General features: G+C 40.4%; 1 protein-coding gene across 6 annotated transcripts in view; it reads right to left on the bottom strand.

Moving 5' to 3' along the window:
- The window catches only part of OSBPL3 (oxysterol binding protein like 3), a 211,202-nt gene that overhangs the window by 145,768 nt on the left and 45,033 nt on the right, over positions 1–20,401 (bottom strand). Inside the window, exon 2 of one of the 6 annotated variants that reach the window (XM_055421004.2) lies at positions 4,662–4,825. The exons of the other annotated variants lie outside the window; for them this stretch is intronic. The gene's annotated coding sequence lies outside the window, so the exon portion shown is untranslated. The remainder of the gene's footprint in view (positions 1–4,661; positions 4,826–20,401) is intronic. 6 annotated transcript variants of the gene reach the window in all.

The following is a 20,401-nucleotide window of genomic DNA, read 5'->3' as shown; positions in this document are numbered from 1 at the left end:
CTGATGCTAGGAGGGATTGGGGGTGGGAGGAGATGGGGACGACAGAGAATGAGATGGCTGGATGGCATCACCAACTCTGTGGACATGAGTTTGAGTGAACTCCGGGAGTTGGTGATGGACAGGAAGGCCTGGAGTGCTGTGATTCATGGGGTCGCAAAGAGTCGGCCACGACTGAGCGACTGAACTGAACTGAACTTGGATGGCAAATCAAAGAGCGTTTTTCACCTCTTTTTCTTACTGATTTTTTGTAATTTCAACATTTTTATAATGAGAACATATTTAAGATGATTTATTTAATCACTTAAAATAGAGGGGGTAGCAAGAGTCTGCCTCTTACACTTTTGTACTTCTTTTTCTTGAGTTGTAGCTTTCCTGTTAATTGTGCTATCCAGTGTGGATTTCTACACAGAATTACCAATTCGGAGAACCAAGGCTACCCAGGTAAGCTTCTTGCTGATATTGTCATGACGGCATTTACTTCCTAATACTTCCTCAGTGCCTGCCTACCTTGTGTCAGGCTGGTTTTAACTGGTGTGAATATTCTGCTGGGTAATGTATGACTTTCTGAGGCAGTCAATTCCACTTTGAAATATTTTGACAATCGATGTCAATGATCTCCAGCTTGATCAGTTGCCCTGAAGGCTGAGTGCTCACCAACCTGATGATATCAGAAGGCTGTTCCATGTCCAACAACATTACTTTTCTCCTGGAATATTTAGATCCACGGCTGTGCTGCTCCTGGATCTGCTTGGGAATCAGATGTGTCCTGTCTCGGGTTGGTTGGCTATTTTCTTTCTTTAGGAATGATACAAATCAGCTATCTAAAACTGCTATCATTGTCCTCCTTCTCTATTCTCTTTTCTGTGCATGGTGACTCAGACAGTAGAGAATCGAGGAGACCCGAGTTTGATTCCTGGGTCAGGAAGATTCCCTGGAGAATGGAATGGCAACCCATTCTGGTATTCTTAGCGGGAGAATTCCACAGACAGAGGAGTGGGCTATAGTCCATGGGGTCACAAAGAGTCGGACACAACTGAACAACTAACACTTTCACTTTCACACGTATATGCAAAGCGGACAAGGAAAGAGGCATAAAAATCTACCATTTTTATATATGTCTTCGGATCTTATAAGAGCACAGTGAACCCATTCATACAATGAACGTTCAAAAAACGTTATTAAAGATTACTAAAGTGCATGAACACAGAGTATGGTGTTTTACATTCTTTATATATGAACACAGGAACCAACAACTGAAATAGAAATGATCGTTTTCACTGAGCTACAGCTACCATAAAAAACTGACCTCCCCTCAGTTTCCCCTTTCAGCGTAAACCCTAGAAGAACGTGTAGGTGGAGAAGATGAGGTCAGTATATCTACCTTACTTTTTTATTTGCTGTCTGGGCCTTGAAACACTAGGAAGGATGCCCACCTATAGCAATATGTGTCCAGATGCCTTTTCAAGAATAAAAGAAATAGTCCAATTCCAGCCCAAATATTCTAAAATCCAAGACAGTTTCCATACTTCTCTCGGCTGGGCCTCTCAATTTGTAACAAAAACTTTCTTCCTTCTAGTGGCCAGTAGGCAGGCCTGCCAAAAGGAGAGGTACTGGGTGTCTTAAATGAGTTCTACAAGGATGGCTTTCCTTCTAAGTTAAATTCCCCGCGTCCCTGGCATAAGGGCAATCTCCAGCTTCTCAGAGCTACATTCAGGGTCCCCATTCTGATGAGAAGGTTTCACTGACTTTCTCTATCACTGTTTGCAGCCAACAGCATCCTGGGTTATATCCAGAAGGAGAGAAGGGGGAAGAGAGGTGGGTTTCTATAAATGCTGTTTAAGTCAGGCTTCCTCCTTTACACTTTACCATGGTAAGAGTTCAGAGAGCTTTCAGGGTAGACAAGTCCAACTTCACAGCCAATATTGGACCCATCTCTGTGAAGTGGAAAGACTGAACAGAATAACTGTTTCCGTTTCCATGGATCACTTCTAAGATAGGATGGCACCCATGGAGTCAAATAAAAACTTATTCTGTTTCATTAAAATGATCCTTAAATAGCTCTGGAGTGAAACCTTATCAGCCATCAGTTTTGCACTGGTGCGATGAAGAGGCAGACACAAGGACTAGGGGCCCTCCTGGAACAGGACTTGGTATGCAGTGCCACATAGAACCAGTTATTTCTTTATATCCAGAACAATTACTCCTCGCTGTTCTGAATTGAGGGAAATGATAGCAAACTATTTGCAGCTAGAGAAGCAGCGTTTACAAGATGGACACCAGTTCATAAAGCTCTCCAGTCTGTGGTTTGAACAAGACAGGTCATGCCATGCCCCTGTTTAAATTTTTTCAGTGGTCACTCATTACCTACATATAATAGATGATCTGACTACAAATCAGAATCATCCACGGACCTTTTATTTCATTTTTGGCTGTGCCGTGAGGCCTGTGGGATCTCAGTTCCCTGACCAGGGATTGAACCTGGACCACACCAATAAAAGCCTGGAATCCTAACCACTAGGCCACCAGGGTACTCCCATCCATGAACAGTTTAAAGAAAAAAGCACACTCACATCCTCTTCCTAAAGATGGTAATTCAACAGTCCTGGGATCTAGGTACTAACACTTTTTTAAAAACCTCCCAGATAACAAAAAGTCACAGGATTGAAAACTACTGACTTAACAAGAGGAAGCCTCAAGTCTTCCACGCTATACACGAACCTTGCTTCCCACAACAATCCACCTCACATTTCACCTTCCAGCAACACCAATCCACTTGCAGTTCCCCACAAACTCCCTGAGCACCCCTCACCTCTGCCCCCAATGTACACATGGCAGAGCAGTCATCCTCGTTGTAGCTCCAATGGTGCTACACTTTCTATCCACTCCTCCCTAACATTCCCAAATACACAAAAGACAAAGGCAGCTCAGCATACTACGACAGAAAATCGTCAAATCACAAAGGAAGAGAGGGGAAAAAAGGAATTATAGAACAGCCAAGAAACAACTAACAAAATGGCAATAAGCACATACCTATCAATAAACATTGTGAATGCAAATAGAATAAATTATCCAATTAAAAAAAATAAGACCTATCATTCCTCTGCCTACAAGACTCTCAGTTCAGATGCATGGACACACACAAACTGAAAGTGAAGGGATGGAAAAAGATATGCCCTGCAAATACAAACCAAAAGAAAGCTGGGGTAGCAATACTTAGACAAAACAGACTTTAAGACAAAGGCTGTAATAAAAGACAAAGAAAATGGTTATGGAATGATACGGGGGTCAATCCAACAAGAGGATACCGTATGATATTTGTAAATCTTTATGCACGCAACATGGGAGGACCTAAATATATAAAGCAAATATCAATAGAGCTAAAGGGGAAAAGAGAGACAGTAATACAGTACAGTAGGAAACGTTAACACTCCACTACATTAATAGATAAATCATTTAGATAGAAAATCAATAAGGAAACACTGGCTTTAAATGACACATTAGGCTAAATGGACTTAACATTCCAAGGCTAACGCACACCAGGCTGCCTTTGCACATACTTTATTCTAGGAATTGTATTTTGAAAATGAAAAATTTTGTGTGCATGTCTGTCTCCTTACTGAATTATAAGTTTCTAGAGGGAAGATACTTTTCTTTCTCATCTTTATACCCTGCAGCCTCGCAGAATACCTATCATACAATAGGTACAGTCACAGAAAATACTGGTGACATTCGTGTTTTAGTTGAGCAATAGAATGAATATAATCACTAATTTTTACTCACTTTGATTCTCCATTGTGTGCCTTGGGTTACTGAATAATCCTCAACTAGACTAAAGAGAAAGCTCTTGGGAATCTTTGATTCAGCGAGAAGCAAGGCTGCTCTCATCTTATACCTAGAACTCATTTCAAGAGGACCCATATGACTACAATCCAGTCTTAGACATTGCTGAAAGAAATCACTGAAAGAAGCTGGCGGAGGAGTTGGCAAGATGAAGATATATTGGATATGCAGTATAGAGTTTTCTGAATAGCATTTTGCAAAGCCACAGGCTTACAGGGTTTAAAATATGACTCAGAACACCAACTTTGATGCCAGCGTTCTTATTTTTAGATTTTTTAAGCAGAGAATATAGCTATAAATTCAACCTACTCAGTCTACAAATCTTCTAAACTTCCTCCTAGAGAACAGAAAAACACTTGGCATGTGTCCGGATGTTATTTTATTTGCATATATAGTTGTGCTTGTAAATTTTTGGTAAGTAAAAAAGAATTAATAATGGAAGCTCTAAATGATTCCCATGGTTGCTGCTTAAGTTGACAAAATATTCTCAAGCACAGAAGAAACTCACTTGTGGAAATGTGCATGGGCGGGCTGTTCAGTTTTTTCCACAATGGGATGCTGGCTTGTAGTTACATGTGTTCTCAGGCAAATGGCAAGGGGACAGTAACAGAAGGACTACACTTTTGAGAGAGATAATGGACCAGAGAAAATTCAATGGCATGGTAAAAATATTTTACGCTTTACACCATCTGTGCTTTGCTGTTAAGTATCTTAATATCTCATGATCCTATCTCTTTAAAAAAGTCACTTTATTGAGGTATAATTTACACACACTAAAATGCCCCCTTTTAAGTATACACTATGATGAGCTTCAAGCCAACCTTTTCACTCTCCTCTTTCACTTTCATCAAGAGGCTTTTGAGTTCCTCTTCACTTTCTGCCATAAGGGTAGTGTCATCTGCATATCTGAGGTTATTGATATTTCTCCCGGCAATCTTGATTCCAGCTTGTGCTTCTTCCAGCCCAGCGTTCCTCATGATGTACTCTGCATAGAAGTTAAATAAGCAAGGTGACAATATACAACCTTGACGTACACCTTTTCCTATTCACTGGAAAAGACTCTGATGCTGGGAAAGGTTGGGGGCGGGAGGAGAAGGGGACGACGGAGAATGAGATGGCTGGATGGCATCACCGACTCTGTGGACATGAGTTTGAGTGAACTCCGGGAGTTGGTGATGGACAGGGAGGCCTGGCGTGCTGTGATTCATGGGGTCGCGGAGAGTCGGACACGACTGAGCGACTGAACTGAACTGAACTGAACTGATGATGAGCTTGGACATGTGTATGCCAATAGAGCCACCGCTTTCAGCAACATATAGAACATTTCCCTCACCCAGAAAGTACCCTCATGCCCTTTGGCAGTCAACCCCCACACCTCCACCTCTGATTCCTATCACTAGGACTACTCTTGTCTGTTTCAGGGCTCCATATAAATGGAATCATGCAGAATATCTTCTTGTTTCTGCTTCTTTCTCTCAACAATGTTTCTGAGTTCCAGTCACCATGTTGTTTATATCAATGGTTCCTTCCTTTTCATTGCTGAGTAGAATTCCATGGAATAAGTAAATAAATATACCACAATTTGTCTCTCTACAAGTTGATGAACATATGAGTTGTTTCCAGCTTTTAGTGGTTATAAAAAAGCTGCTGTGAACAGTTACATATAGACCTTTCTTGGGTAAATGCATGGGAACAGAACTGTTAGGCCAAAGGGAAGCATGTTTAATGTTACAAACTGCTCTCCGTGTGGCGGTGCCTTTTCACACTCCCACCAGCCATCCACCAGCCATGCCCGACAGCTCCAGTTGCTCCACATCCAAGCCAACACATGGTAAGCTTCAGCTGTGCTAATTGGTGGGTGTACAGGTACACCTCATTGTGGTTTCATTTACAAGGCGTGAAATCTATGTCCTTCAACTTTCAGCCTTTTCCTCTTTCTATAGAACACAGGCAGTATAACATAAGAGATCACTGAGTCCGTTTCTGGACTCCTGAGTTGAACTTTGTCACTAAATAGTTACATAATGCTATAAAGACCATCTATCCCAATATCAATTTTTTTCTATCTATAAAATGGTTAAATGAGGCCAAATGAGACTTACATTCTTGTTTTAAACAAAAATGAATATAAGTGAATTTTGTCAAAAGCAATGTATTCCATTCATAGTAGTTAAGCATTATTTTGCATAATGTCCCAAAGTTCTCAAAGAGATTTTGTATATATCCTATTTATTGCCAAAGGGGTAATTTTCCCAAACACCACACATTTACAAACACAACAAAAAAGGAAGATAAACTCATCAAGAAAGGAGATTTTTATTGAATGGAAAATTAATCTCCCTCTTCTGCCTGGTGCTTCAAAATTTGTCTGCCAAGTCAGTGAACCTTAATGAATTTCCTTTTGCAGTCATCTGGCTGGATGGCATCACCGACTCAATGGACATGAGTTTGAGTGAACTCCGGGAGTTGGTGATGGACAGGGAGGCCTGGCGTGCTGTGATTCATGGGGTCGCAAAGAGTCAGTCACGACTGAGCGACTGAACTGAACTGAACTGAACTGAAGCTTAATTCCAAATTGTACCTATTTTTAAAAGCCTTTACAATTCAGAAAGCATAAATAATTACCTTTGGTCATTTGTTTTGCTCACTAAGCTTTAAATAATATGAAGTGAATCAAACAGGAAATAATTGGGTTCATTTGCTTTTTGCCTTACACATACACAACATTCCTTTACTATCGTTAAGCCTCACCTATCTGGCAGTGTATGAAAACTCAGCAAATTCCAAGTCAGTCCTCATCCTTTGGGTTCCCATAAGGCAAAGTAAGGATAAAGGTGAAGGTAAAGTTAATGATAAAGGCAGGAAAATATTATACCTTCTTTATGAGGAAACTTAAGGAGTCAGAAGAAAGGGTAAATGGTGATCAAAGATGAGAGGGAAATGCCTGACAAGACATTAAAGGAAATTAGTTTTCAGCTCCAAAGAAATATGTACTGGAAAAAAATCCAAGTAAAACATCTGGTGTTCAGAGGGTGTGGGGGTGGGGAGGACAACATTTTATCTTCAATTCCTGTCTAAACAAACAAATTATATATTGCCTATCCAAGATACAGATTACACTTAACAAAGGTTTCCCATATCCTGTTCCAAAATGTCTCAGAATATGCCAGCAGAAACAGAATAAACCTTCATGGGAGGTTTATTTCCATAGGAATGGAGAAAGTTGAGTCCCAGCTAAAAAAAGAGATCACATTACATATGAAAAAGTACATGCAGTGTACTTCCAAGGGCCTTTTACCCATTAGCAAAATGGAAAAGAAACCACCCACCATCGATTCAATTGGTCATGGTAACCTTTCCTGGGTCACTAACTTCTTTAAAAATCTAATAAGAGGTATGGTCCAGTCTTTCCAGGAAAACAATCATTCGACCTTGCACAGTTTCAGAGGTCTGGCTCCATGAAGGCCTTCCACGGAGCCTTTAGGGTTTAGGGACCCTAGATTTAGAAGGACCACCCCTGATTTTAAATAAACTCACCAAGAGACTTCCACCAACAATAATTCAAATATGACCTATATCCAAACACAGGAAGCAAATCTCTCCTAATCCAAACCCCAAACACATACACGGTAGAATATGAAAATGACTTCTGTAAATTTCAAAAGTTATCTAACATTCTCACAGGAAGCTCATGTTCAGAGGTACAGAGTGCGCTCTGGAAATGCTCCCAGAAATCCATTCCCCACCACTGCTGAGAAGGATGAGCAGTCATCTGAGTGGGTGGTGTCAATGCCTCGCATTTCTAGAACAGGTCTCGTCTAAAAGGAGAAACTCCTTATGGAGCACAGAGGGAAGAGAGAAAATGGCTAGCAAAAAGGTAAGTGAGCAAATTGATAAATGGGATTTAATTTGGAAACATTCAGAACCAGAGGTGAAAAAGGACAGTTTGGAAATTCTGAGTTGGAAGCAGGTGACTGTCTATGGTAGATAGATCAATGGCCCCCAGATAGCCACACCCTAATCCCTGTAACCAGCGAATGTTACTTTATGGCCAAAAAGGGCTTTGCAGAGATATCATTAAGCTAAAGGGCTTCGCTGGTGGCTCAGATGGTAAAGAATCCACATGCAAGGCAGGAGACTCCAGTTCGATCCCTGGATCAGGGAGACCACCGGAAGAAGGGAATGGTTATCCACTTCGGTATTCTTGCCTGGAAAATTCCATGGACAAAAGAGCCTGGTGGGCTACAGTACACGGGGTCACAAAGAGTCGGACACGAGTGAATGACTAATACTTTCACTTTCGTTAAATTAAACACTGGAGATGGATCATCCAGGATTATCCATCTGGGGCCAATGTACTCATAGGGTTCCTATAAGAGGGAAGCAGCAGATCAGAGTTAGTGGAATACTATGTAAAGAGATATGATGTGGGACCTCGAGGCGACGAACGCAGGTGGCCTCTAAAAGGTAGAGAAAGCAAAGAAGCAAAGGCTCTTGTTCTACACGAGCCTCCCGGAAAAGTGTAATCCTGCTGGTACCTTGATTTTACACTTCTGACATTCAGAACCATAAGGGAATATGGTTGTATTTTTTTAAGCCACTAAACTTATTTGTTATAGCAGCAGTAGGAAACCAATACGTTGACTACCTATCTTGTTGTTGTTGTTAAGGAGTTAGGAAATGAGAAGTATGAAACAGCCTCATATGGAAGAATATTTTCTGATAAGTGATAAATACCTCCATCAACAAGGCTGAGAATTGTTCAGATATGGCCCTCAACCAATAACAAATGGGGAAGTTATGTGGTATAATGGAAACACAGTGGACTAGGGGTTAGAAAAGCTGAGTTCTCACCCTTGCTCTTCAATATACAGTGATATGCCATCAGGTAGGCACAACCTCCTTGAGTCCAAGTGACTGATCTTTAAAATGAAACATTCAGGTTACATAATTATAATGTCTCCTTCCCGCAGGCCAGAGGATTTCCTCTACTGACTAGTACTAGCTAGTTGTCAGTTTTGCTGTTAGTCCTTACATGTCTTATCTTCATCCTTATACCAGCCGTGACACTGGCCACACTTTCCCTATTTCAACCTGAAAGAAGTTATGTCATTTGTCCTAGTGAAAATGAAAGAAAAAGGGGGTGGGGGCGGGGAGATCAAACTGCCTTACAAGCATTTTAATTGCTAGCGATTCAAGAATACACTTTCTGGGTCTACTTTCTAAAACAAAAGAAAATTTTCAAGACACCAAGTGGCCTCAATGAGCAGACACTACTGTTCTGTAAGGTAGAACCCTGTATTAGAAACCAGTGACCCTTCCTGCCTTCACGTTCCGATTCCACACTAGGACTCTGCTGCTGCAGCAACTCCAGTCTTCACAGTTCATCGGAGGAGAATGGAAAGGCTGCTGCCCAAAATAGTTTAATAAGGCCAGCAATGATTCATGGAGTAATAACAGGCCAGGCAGGCAGCCGCTTGCAGAACTGGGCCCAGCTGAGAGGGGGTTTCACAGCTCAAGGTTAAAATGGAGAATAAGGAGGTCATTTATTCCACATGTTCAAGGAGGGAAAGTTCACTAGTTCAGTTCAGTTCAGTCGCTCAGTCGTGTCCAACTCTCTGCGACCCCATGAATCACAGCACGCCAGGCCTCCCTGTCCACCACCAACTCCCGGAGTTCACTCAAACTCATGTCCACAGAGTCGGTGATGCAATCCAGCCATCTCATTCTCTGTCGTCCCCTTCTCCTCCCGCCCCCAACCTTTCCCAGCATCAGAGTCTTTTCCAGTAAGTCAGCTCGTCGCATGAGGTGGCCAAAGTATTGGAGTTTCAGCTTTAGCATCAGTCCTTCCAATGAACACCCAGGATTGATCTCCTTTAGAATGGACTGGTTGGATCTCCTTGCAGTCCAAGGGACTCTCAAGAGTCTTCCCCAGAACCACAGTTCAAAAGCATCAATTCTTCAGCGATCAGCTTTCTTCACAGCCCAACTCTCACATCCATACATGACCACGGGAAAAACCATAGCCTTGACTAGACGGACCTTTGTTGGCAAAGTAATGTCTCTGCTTTTTAATATACTATCTAGGTTGGTCATAACTTTCCTTCCAAGGAGTAAGCGTCTTTTAATTTCATGGCTGCAATCAGCATCTGCAGCGATTTTGGAGCCCCAAAATATAAAGTCTGACACTGTTTCCACTGTTTCCCCATCTATTTCCCATGAAGTGATGGGACCAGATGCCATGATCTTAGTTTTCTGAATGTTGAGTTTCAAGCCAACCTTTTTACTCTCCTCTTTCACTTTCATCAAGAGGCTTTTTAGTTCCTCTTCACTTTATGCCATAAGGGTGGTGTCATCTGCATATCTGAGGTTATTGATATTTCTCCCGGCAATCTTGATTCCAGCTTGTGCTTCTTCCAGCCCAGCGTTCCTCATGATGTACTTGCAAACTCCTAAAAAGGGAGTTTATCAACACTGGCCCAGAGTTCAACAGCAACAAACCCGTGAACATAAAAAGTAACCATGCAAAAACAGCCCTTTAGAACATTCTCTTGATGGACTCTAATTTACTCCTGAAATTTACTGAAAGTTTTCATCAGCAAAACAGTATCTGAAGTTTATGAATAGTTTCAAAGAAGCAGAGCACATAAAGGAGAAGAAAAACACCCAGAAAACTATAACGACTTTGATAGGCATCAGTTCAGTTCAGTTCAGTTGCTCAGTCATGTCCAACTCTTTGCCACCCCATGAATCACAGCACGCCAGGCCTCCCTGTCCATCACCAACTCCTGGAGTTCACTCAAACTCATGTCCATCAAGTTGGTGATGCCATCCAGCCATCTCATTCTCTGTCATCCCCTTCTCCTCCCGCCCCCAATCCCTCCCAGCATCAGACTCTTTTCCAGTGAGTCAACTCGTCGCATGAGGTGGCCAAAGTATTGGAGTTTCAGCTTTAGCATCAGTCCTTCCAATGAACACCCAGGATTGATCTCCTTTAGAATGGACTGGTTGGATCTCCTTGCAGTCCAAGGGATTCTCAAGAGTCTTCTCCAGCACCACAGTTCAAAAGCATCAATTCTTCGGTGATCAACTTTCTTCACAGTCCAACTCTCAAACTAGGATTACCCCACAATACAGACACTTAAGTCATTAATATTTCTGATTATACTTTTGTTCCCAAGCAACAACTAATAATTGATCAAAAGTTTAAGGATATTATGCAAAAGAAAGAAAATTGTCTTTTCCATAATTCATTTATTTTAAATTCCAGTTTAGGCAAGTATTTGCAAATGCTTCCAATTTTTATCTGTAGTCAATGTTTATATAATTATGAGAAGAGAAAAGAGACAGATGGGCAATTCATAAAGTTAATAACTATCTGCTTTTGCTATCAAAATTTGGAATTTCAACCAAAGATATATATAAAGATATATATGAGTTACAAATGGCATAAATAGAAAGGGTAAAACAATAAATTCTCAGGTTTGTCGGCATTACACTGGTTTAGTCTGTAAATAACTCTCTGGATATAATGAGAAAAGCAATTTAAAACAAGGAAGGGCTAGAATGTAATGGAGTTGATGAGAAAATGCAGAACATATGTGTGATTGCTCCAAAAGGAGAATCTGAGAGAAAGTTAATTTTTCTCAGCTGGAATAAAAAATAAACATGTGAAAGTAACAGAAAATAAGGTCATTTGAAAGAAGTTTTCATGTATAAAAAATTAAATTTTTAAATTTTTAAAGTTAAACATTTCAACGAAGGCCTCATTGGAAAAGTACCAATATCAATTACCTCAACAAATTTTATTCAAATATTACACAAATAAACACAATATGCTCATCACCAATCTTACTGACAAGTATAAGTCTTCTTTGTTGGATATGAGAAGTAATAATGTTCATTATATTCTTCTCACTTGTCTGAGTTAGACGTTCTAATGAGAAAATAACTGAGTTCCCTGGATCAAAGACAATGTCCAACTCTTCACAATCCCATGGACTATAGCCTGCCAGGCTCCCCTGTCCATGGAATTCTCCAAGCAAGAATACTGGAGTGGGTAGCCATTCCATTCTCCAGGGGATCTTCCTGATCCAGGGATTGAATCCAGGTCTCCTGCACTGCAGGCAGATTCTTTACCATCTGAGCCACCAGGGAAGCTCCAATAAAATATAAGTGAAATGAAAACTGCTGTCAAAAAACAGCAACAAGAAAAACATACTTTAATCAACTATAAAAGTATATGGTACCTGTCAGGCCAAAAAGGGAAACAATCCTCCTTTAACATGAGCTTTGCCAAAAACATACCTATCTCTGCCCTCAACCACTGAGGAGTAACATGAAGTACATTTTGATTTTAAGAAGTCTGTGTTCATGCTGGTCTTCTCAAAGTCAGAATGGACAATACAGGAAAATTTAGCATAACTACTCTTATGGCTTTATCCTTGAAATAAACATGTAAAACTGAGTCTGCCATTCAGATGACCTTTGAATGAATCTTTTCTAAAAATATTTCACCCTTGAGAAACAATGTACTGACCTGTGAATGAATGAGGCACCACTTTCATTTATATCTTCTGTTCCTTGGAACAGAGTTCAATATCCCCGATCCTTGGCAATAGGCAGATGGAAAAGCTAGAAATCACAATTCTGCTGGGATACCTACCTAGGAATCTTAATTATCCCCCCTGGACAGTTTTGCCTCATTTTATATAATGTATGATCATGAAACCTGTATATACTCACTGGAAAATGACTTACAAGAACCCTATAGTGACTCTTCAAGATAAGACAATATGCAAACTAGTTTTGAAAAATATGTACAAGGTTGCTCATCACAAAATTGTACTAGCAAAAGCTCTGGATAGAGAACGGGTAAAATAAGTTACTGTATATTTATACAATAATCTGTAAGACATCCATTAAATAACAAAATAGACATAAAGGAAACTTTTTTCTAATTAAAAAAAAAATTACGAAATCACAAGAAGTTGCCAAAATAGTGGTCAGTAAACTTTACCTGGCTCCTATCAATGGTAACATGTTATATATATAAGTATAGTCAAAAACAAGAAATTAACATTGGCACAATACAATTAACTAGACTACAGAGTTTATTTGAATTTCATGAGTTTTACATGCACTCATTTCGTGTACATGTGTGCATGTGTATTATGTATTGTTCTATAAAATTGTATCACATGTATGTAATTCATGTAACTACAACCAAGATGCAGCTGTCACATCACCACAAAGGAACCAAAAGAAAACCTCCCACAGAACTAAAACTGCTCCATACCTTGTTCTGGGCAGTGCCTATGCTGTGCACATAAGATTTATACAATTCAGAAATAAGTTATGCCTGAATTTAAAAAGAATGATAATGAAGCTTAATTGGTTGACATGGATACACGTTCAAGATAGTCAGGTTTAAAAAAAAGTTACAAAACAGTATTTATAGGATGATCCTGTTTTTGTATAACTTTATGTCTCTGTGCCTAGAAAAAAAAAATACAAAGTCACCAAAATTTGATATTCCTCTAAAACTTCTATTTCATTTTTCTGATGTTTATTTTGTAGTGAGTAAAAATCACTTTAACAACGCAAGGGAAAAGAACCCCTCCCCCAAAAAACAGTATGTATGTATATTCTCAAGGAAGAATTTTTTTTTAATCACCACCTAATTCATTCCTAGGTTTTTCCTGGCTTAAAAGTAAGCCTTAAAATCCCCCCCATATAATCCTTTCTATCACTCCCCTAAAATACAACATCATTCATCTTTTTGGTTCTTGTAAAGATGAACTTGAAAACCCCTAAAGATCACTGTGTTAGAATATTTGTAAATTTTTCAAAAGAAACTGAGACATGAGTACAAACTGTATTAAAGGCAAACTTTTCCTCTCACAAATTATAAAAAAAAAAAAGCATTCAATACAACCTTTAATGATCACAGACTTTGTCCTGAAATTATGCAAAAGAATTTTAGAGTCAAGATGCACAAAACAATGATCCTGCTCCAAACAAGGTCAAAACTGCAATACACCAAGCCACATGCTTATACCCCTGGTGCATAGAGTCCTAGGAGCAGACAGAGGAGTCAATAACCAATCCTGTCTAGGAGAGGGAAGGTAGAAGGATTCTGGACAAAGAAGGACCCTGGATCTGGGCCTTGAAAACCTATATTTGAGCTTCTGTCAAGTGAAAAAGGGTAAGAGTTGAGAGTCACTCAGAGAGACTGCCTGCAAGCACAGAAAACTTGAGAACCTGCTGGAGAACAAGTAAATACAGGACAGAGAAGAAGTGAAAGCAGATGATTCTAGAAACTATCCTGAACACCATGCTAAAAGATTGGACTGCATTATCCAACACAAGGTAGGAAATCCAAGGTATTTTCAGTGGAGGATTAGATTCGTGGCAGTGTTAAAGATGAGCTGGAATGGAAGAGAATGGAAAAGGAAGATAAATTATTGAGCTCTTAACAGTATATACCAGGTAAAAAAACACTGAGACCCTGATTAGGGAAAGCAACAGCTATACTGCTACTAATTTTTACTTGTATTTTTTCAAACTATATAAATGGCATCATGCTTTCTATAACCCACAACTTGATGTCTTTGTTCAACACTATTCTTGAGATGTACCCATAATGACACGTGTATTTCTAGTTCTTTCATTTTAACTACTGTAGGGAATTTAGTTGATCGAACACACTTATGCATCCACATCTTGTTCACAGACATTGAGGGAATTTAGTTGATTGAACACACTTATTCATCCACATCTTGTTCACAGACATTGAGGGAATTTAGTTGATTGAACACACTTATTCATCCACATCTTGTTCACAGACATTGAGGTCGCTTTCACTTTTTTTCTTTTCTGTTTTTTGGCTTTGCCAAAAAAAATCAGCTTGCTAGATCTTGGTTCCCTGACCAAGTATCAAACCTGCAACCTTGGCAGTGAAAGCCTGGACCACCAGGCAGTTGCCTTTGCTTCCAAATGTTTGCTCTAACAAACAACAGAGTGGTGAACAGGGCATACAAACCTCCCAGTACACATGTAGGAGATTTATATATATCTAGAAATAGAACTGCTGGTAGATGAAGTTATAAGGTGTGAACATCCTAAACCTAAATACTTCTTGCCAAACTATTCAAACAACTAGTGTTTGTTCCAAATGATATACCCATCAACAAAATATGTTGAATTTCAATCCAACATGTCCCTGCTTACAGCTGGTATAGCCAACTGTTTACTTGGGACAAATCTATGAGTGTAGAATGGGTCATCTTGTTCTGGTTTTATATTGTTTCCAGGACCTAGCTTCCTACTTTATAGCTATAATCTACAAATTAGCTTGAGGTGAAAGGGGGTGTGCTGCTTAGGCAACAAGAATAGAAATACCTCTTATGAATTGTCAAAAACTACTTAAGCAACAAAAACAGAGAAACATTACTACCCACCCCCAATACACACAAATGGTGGCCTAAATAAACAAGAACTAACTTGCCATGTAAAAACACAGAAAGCACTCCAAAGTTGATATGGCAGCTCTGTGGTTATAAAGAACCAGCCTCTTTCTATTCTGGATTCCATCTTCATCTCTGCAGGGTCCAAGGTGATTTCTGAAACTCTAGTCATCTCCTTGGGAGGAAAGTTATGACCAACCTAGATAGCATATTAAAAAGCAGAGATGTTACTTTGCCAACAAAGGTCCGTCTAGTCAAGGCTATGGTTTTTCCAATGGTCATGTATGAATGTGAGAGGTGGACTGTGAAGAAAGCTAATCACCAGAGAATTGATGCTTTTGAACTGTGGTGCTGGAGAAGACTCTTGAGAGTCCCTTGGACTGCAAGGAGATCCAACCAGTCCATTCTAAAGGAGATCAGTCCTGGGTGTTCATTGGAAGGACTGATGCTAAAGCTGAAACTCCAATACTTTGGCCACCTCATGCGAAGAGCTGACTCACTGGAAAAGACTCTGATGCTAGGAGGGATTTGGGGCGGGAGGAGAAGGGGACGACAGAGAATGAGATGGCTGGATGGCATCACCAACTTGATGGACATGAGTTTGAGTGAACTCCGGGAGTTGGTGATGGACAGGGAGGCCTGGTGTGCTGTGAATCATGAGGTTGCAAAGAGTCGGACACGACTGAGCGACTGAACTGAACTGAGTCATCATTCTGATTTTAAGAGCGGAAAAGAAAAGAGATACGGGCATAAAGGGCCCTAAGGGAGGTATGCCTTCCCTGGAATGCACACACAACTCTCCTAAATAACACTCACTGGCCAGATTTCAGTCATTTGGCCATACTTAACTGCAAGGAAGATTGGATAATGGGATTTTCTTGCTGTTGTTTTTATTTGTTGAGATAATGTGCAGAGAGTAGAAAACAGGAGTCTGCTAAGGGGAAAACATACAACAGGAGGCAACATTCTTAGTAAATGATATGATTAATTGAGATACAGAACATAAGAAAGGATGAAAAGAAAGAAAATGGAGCTCAAGAGATGGAAGTCAGCATAGACATAGATTTAAGAATTATCAGCATACAGGTATCAGATGGAATCACAGAAATGACTACGTCTCATGAAATACCACTGATCAAGAAGACATGGTGACAGCAATAAAAAAAAAAAGGAAATAACACCATTTGTAGCAACATGGATAGACTTCGCAGCAACGAGTAAAGTAAGTCAGAAAGACAAAGACAAATACCATATGCTATCAGACGTGGAACCTAAAATGACACAAAATAACCTCTACACCAAACAGAAACAGACACGGAGAACAGACTGTGGTTACCAAGGGGAGAGGGGGTGGAGGAGGGATGGACTAGGAGTCTGGGATGAACCGATGCAAACTAGTGTATGTAGGATGTATAAACAACAAGGTCCTGCTGTAGAGCTCAGGGAACTGTATTAAATATCCTGTGACCAACCATAATGGAAAAGAATTTTTAAAAGAATATATACATCAGTATAGACACATAAAACCGATTTGGTTTGCTGTACAGCAGAAATTAGCACACTGTATATCAACTATATTTCTATTTTTAAAAATGATGAGGTGACCATACCAAGAAAGCCAAGATTTAAAAGGAAGAAAAAGGAAAAAGCTATTAAGTAAACCAAGATGTAGAGACTATTCAGAGAAGCAAGAAAATCAGTGCTCATAAATCAGGGAAGCAAAGCCTTTCAGCACTGAGGAGGTGTTGCAGAAGCCACTAGAAACAGTCTCCCCAGCAGCTCTTCTCCCTGTGCTTCACTAAGAGAATTCCAGTTTTGTTCAGCTACTGAAAAGTTATATACCTGAGAGGAGCCTGGCCTTGTTCCCAACCCCAGCCTGCAAACCTGGACAATTATAAACTTTTCAGATAACCCATTCCCCCTGCCACTGACTGACTTTGGCAAGGGCATGTGATGTGATTCTGGCCAATGGGACAAGCTTAGAGAGAAAATAAAGTTAATATACTGTGAATGGAAGGGAGGAAAGCTAAAGAAACTGGGTCTTTGATGACAATGTCAAGTCATGAATTAAGCAACTCTGGAACTGTCTTTATTTCCAAGACGTCTTTCATGTAGCCTTTTATTTAAGCCTTGTCAATTTGGGTTTTCTGTTATTTGCAGTCAAATTACCCCAACTGATAAAACAGTCAATAGTATCAGAATTTATAGACAGGTCAGTAGGTCATCAGGAAGCCCTGCGAAACAGGATTTAGAATGGAATGACACTGCGCCATCACTGATGAGGGGTAAAACATAAAAAACTCTGGGGGGTTGTACGTAAAGTCGGGAGGATTTCTCCTACTAGTGACGTGAGTTAGATAAAAGCAGGACAAGCTCAAATGCCGAGAATGAAATTAGGAAAGAAACTGGATCCTTGAAGAAAATAATAAAGAGAACAGCTTGTTAGAGAAAAACATGAAAGGGCATAAACAAAAAGATCTCCAAGTAACATCAGGGATTCTGTTAACCTTTAAGTCTTTCATTTAAGGGAGACAGTAACCGGGTGGGCATCCCCCAATGGCTCAGCAGTAAAGAATCTGCAATGCAAGAGATGCAAGTAGATGTGGGTTCGATCCCTGGTCAGGAAAATCCCCAGGAGAAGGAAATGGTGACTTACTCCAGTATTCTTGCCCTGGAAATCCCATGGACAGAGGAGCCTGGTGGGTTACAGTCCATGGGGTCACAAAAGAGTGGGACACAACTTAGCAACTCAACAACAACAGTAATCAGTTATAGAGTTATGGCGTCAGGACAGAAATCCAAGTAGACTGCTGTGTTGACTCAGAGTTGGAGAAAGCGAGGAGTACTTCTCTGAGAAGATCAAAGGGATGAGAAGGTGGCTGGTACCAGTAACAGATAACCAGGTACATCAAGGAAGATATAAAGTGAGGGGAGGAAAGAAAGGCCAGACAGAAACCAGGGTGGGAATCAAGGGAATAAATTCAGAGTCAGAACAGGTTTAGTGAGAGAAAGCAGACAGGAGAGAGGGGACTCTGACAGAGGGAGGGGTGTGGCAGAGATCACCATCTCAGAAGCAAGAAGAGGAGGGTGTGGGCACTGAGTGGATTGCTGAGGTGTTACGGAAGAGAAGGTCACTGGAACCAAGGAGATGAGGGGCATGAATTGAGGATGTCAGATTGGTTCCTGAAATGGGCACTGCAGAGGCCAGGAGCTCAAAGGAAAACAGGAGTCAGCTACAAACTGAGAACTATGCGACCCGACTAATCTGCTCTTCTCAATGTTTCTCATGGAAATGAACCCTTATGGAATCCAAAGATTTCTTAAGAAAGAGAAACCTGCTAGCACAGGCAATGGTTTCAGGCAGACAATCTTTCACATCTACATACAAAATGTGGCCCTAAACCCTGAGGAAATCCTGGAAAACCCATTCTATCATCAGACAAGTCCTTTTAATTGGGTCTCCTTCTTATCAATTTAGAAGTGCCTTTGAGGAATAAAATAAGAAAAGTTGAGACAAATTAATTGTATATAAGTTATTTCTTAAAGTTTCTGCTTCCAGCATTTCCCATTTCTCTCTTCCCACTACCACTTGCCAGGTTCAGGTAGCAAATATTGCTTCTCGCCTGCTGCTGCTGCTAAGTCACTTCAGTCGTGTTCGACCCTGTGCAACCCCATAAACAGCAGCCCACCAGGCTCCCCGTCCACCAGGCAAGAACATTGGAGTAGGTTGCCATTTCCTTCTCCAATGCATGAAAGTGAAGTCGCTCAGTTGTGTCTGACTCTTAGCAACCCCATGAACTGCAGCCTACCAGGCTCCTCCATCCATGGAATTTTCCAGGCAAGAGTACTGGAGTGGGTTGCCATTGCCTTCTCCGGCTTCTCCCCTAGATGACTACAATAGCTCCTACCCAGCTGTCAGCCACCATGCTCTCCCTGCTTAAGCCATCCATACAGTTTCCAAAATAAACCTCCTGGAGCATCTCTCCGATCACGTCACTCCTCTCTGCAAAGATCCGTAGTGACTCATAATCATCCAAAGCACTGGTTTTCAAGTCCAGCTCTTACAGCCCCTATATCCCATGAGATGGGTCAAATGACACAATTGGTTCTTTAATTGCAGAGGGAAAAAAATAGATATAACAGATACTTTTTCTCCATTTTAAGTTTCTCACCCTTCATATTTTCATAGCTTTTGGCACCAATTTTCACTTGTCCATATTAGCATCTAATAGAACAGACAACATAAAATATATTTAGTTATTTGAAGTGTAACACACATCATCACAGAGGATTCTTCTACATGCAAAATTCATGCACAAATGACACACAAAATAAAGTCCAACTCTGCAGTAGGGGCATTCAAGGCCCTCCCCAGTTTTGACCCTACCTTCCTTTCTAACACTCTCTGAAACTTTACTCCATGTATCGTAATTATAAAGCAAGCAAGACTCTCTTCAGAATTACTTGCATCCACATCCATCTCTTTAAGGATCCAGGCTGTATCTTGCTCACATTTCTCTATGTGATACATAACGCAACAAGAAGGAGTAAGATTCATTCCATGGGCGCACTGCTTAACTGCATGTACTTTGGGCACCATCAGAAAAGTATGTTGAGTCCACCTGATCCAAATAACCTCTCCTTAAAAATCCCAAGGGGTGTTTTTATGAACCTTTATGAAAAAAACAATAAATTATTTGAAAAGAAATCACACAACATGAAAAAATCATGCCACATTTGCTAAATAGTCAATCTAAATATAGATATTCTTGTATACAACTACTACGTCTGAGCCACCAGGGAAGCCCAATATAATGAATACATAGTTGTACAAAAAGCTAAGAGACACCCATCCTGACCATAGCATGCAGTCCACTTGAAGCTGAGGACAACTAGATGCATGACAGTCAAGCTCTATGCAGACACGTTGCTCCTTTCATGTCCTGGATGTGTAATTTACAATGGGACAAAGAAGGGGCTATTATAATTCTCATATTCCACAGACAGTCATCAGGATAGGAAATCCGGATATTAGGTCTCATCTATGTAACAAGAGAGAATTCAGAGTCCCTACTCCAGTACTCTTGCCTAGA

Source organism: Moschus berezovskii, chromosome 3, assembly GCF_049115385.1.
Source record: "Moschus berezovskii isolate FMDL1 chromosome 3, NW_MosBer_1.0, whole genome shotgun sequence".
NCBI classification, from domain to species: domain Eukaryota; kingdom Metazoa; phylum Chordata; class Mammalia; order Artiodactyla; family Moschidae; genus Moschus; species Moschus berezovskii.
This window is presented reverse-complemented; position numbering and strand designations above follow the sequence as displayed.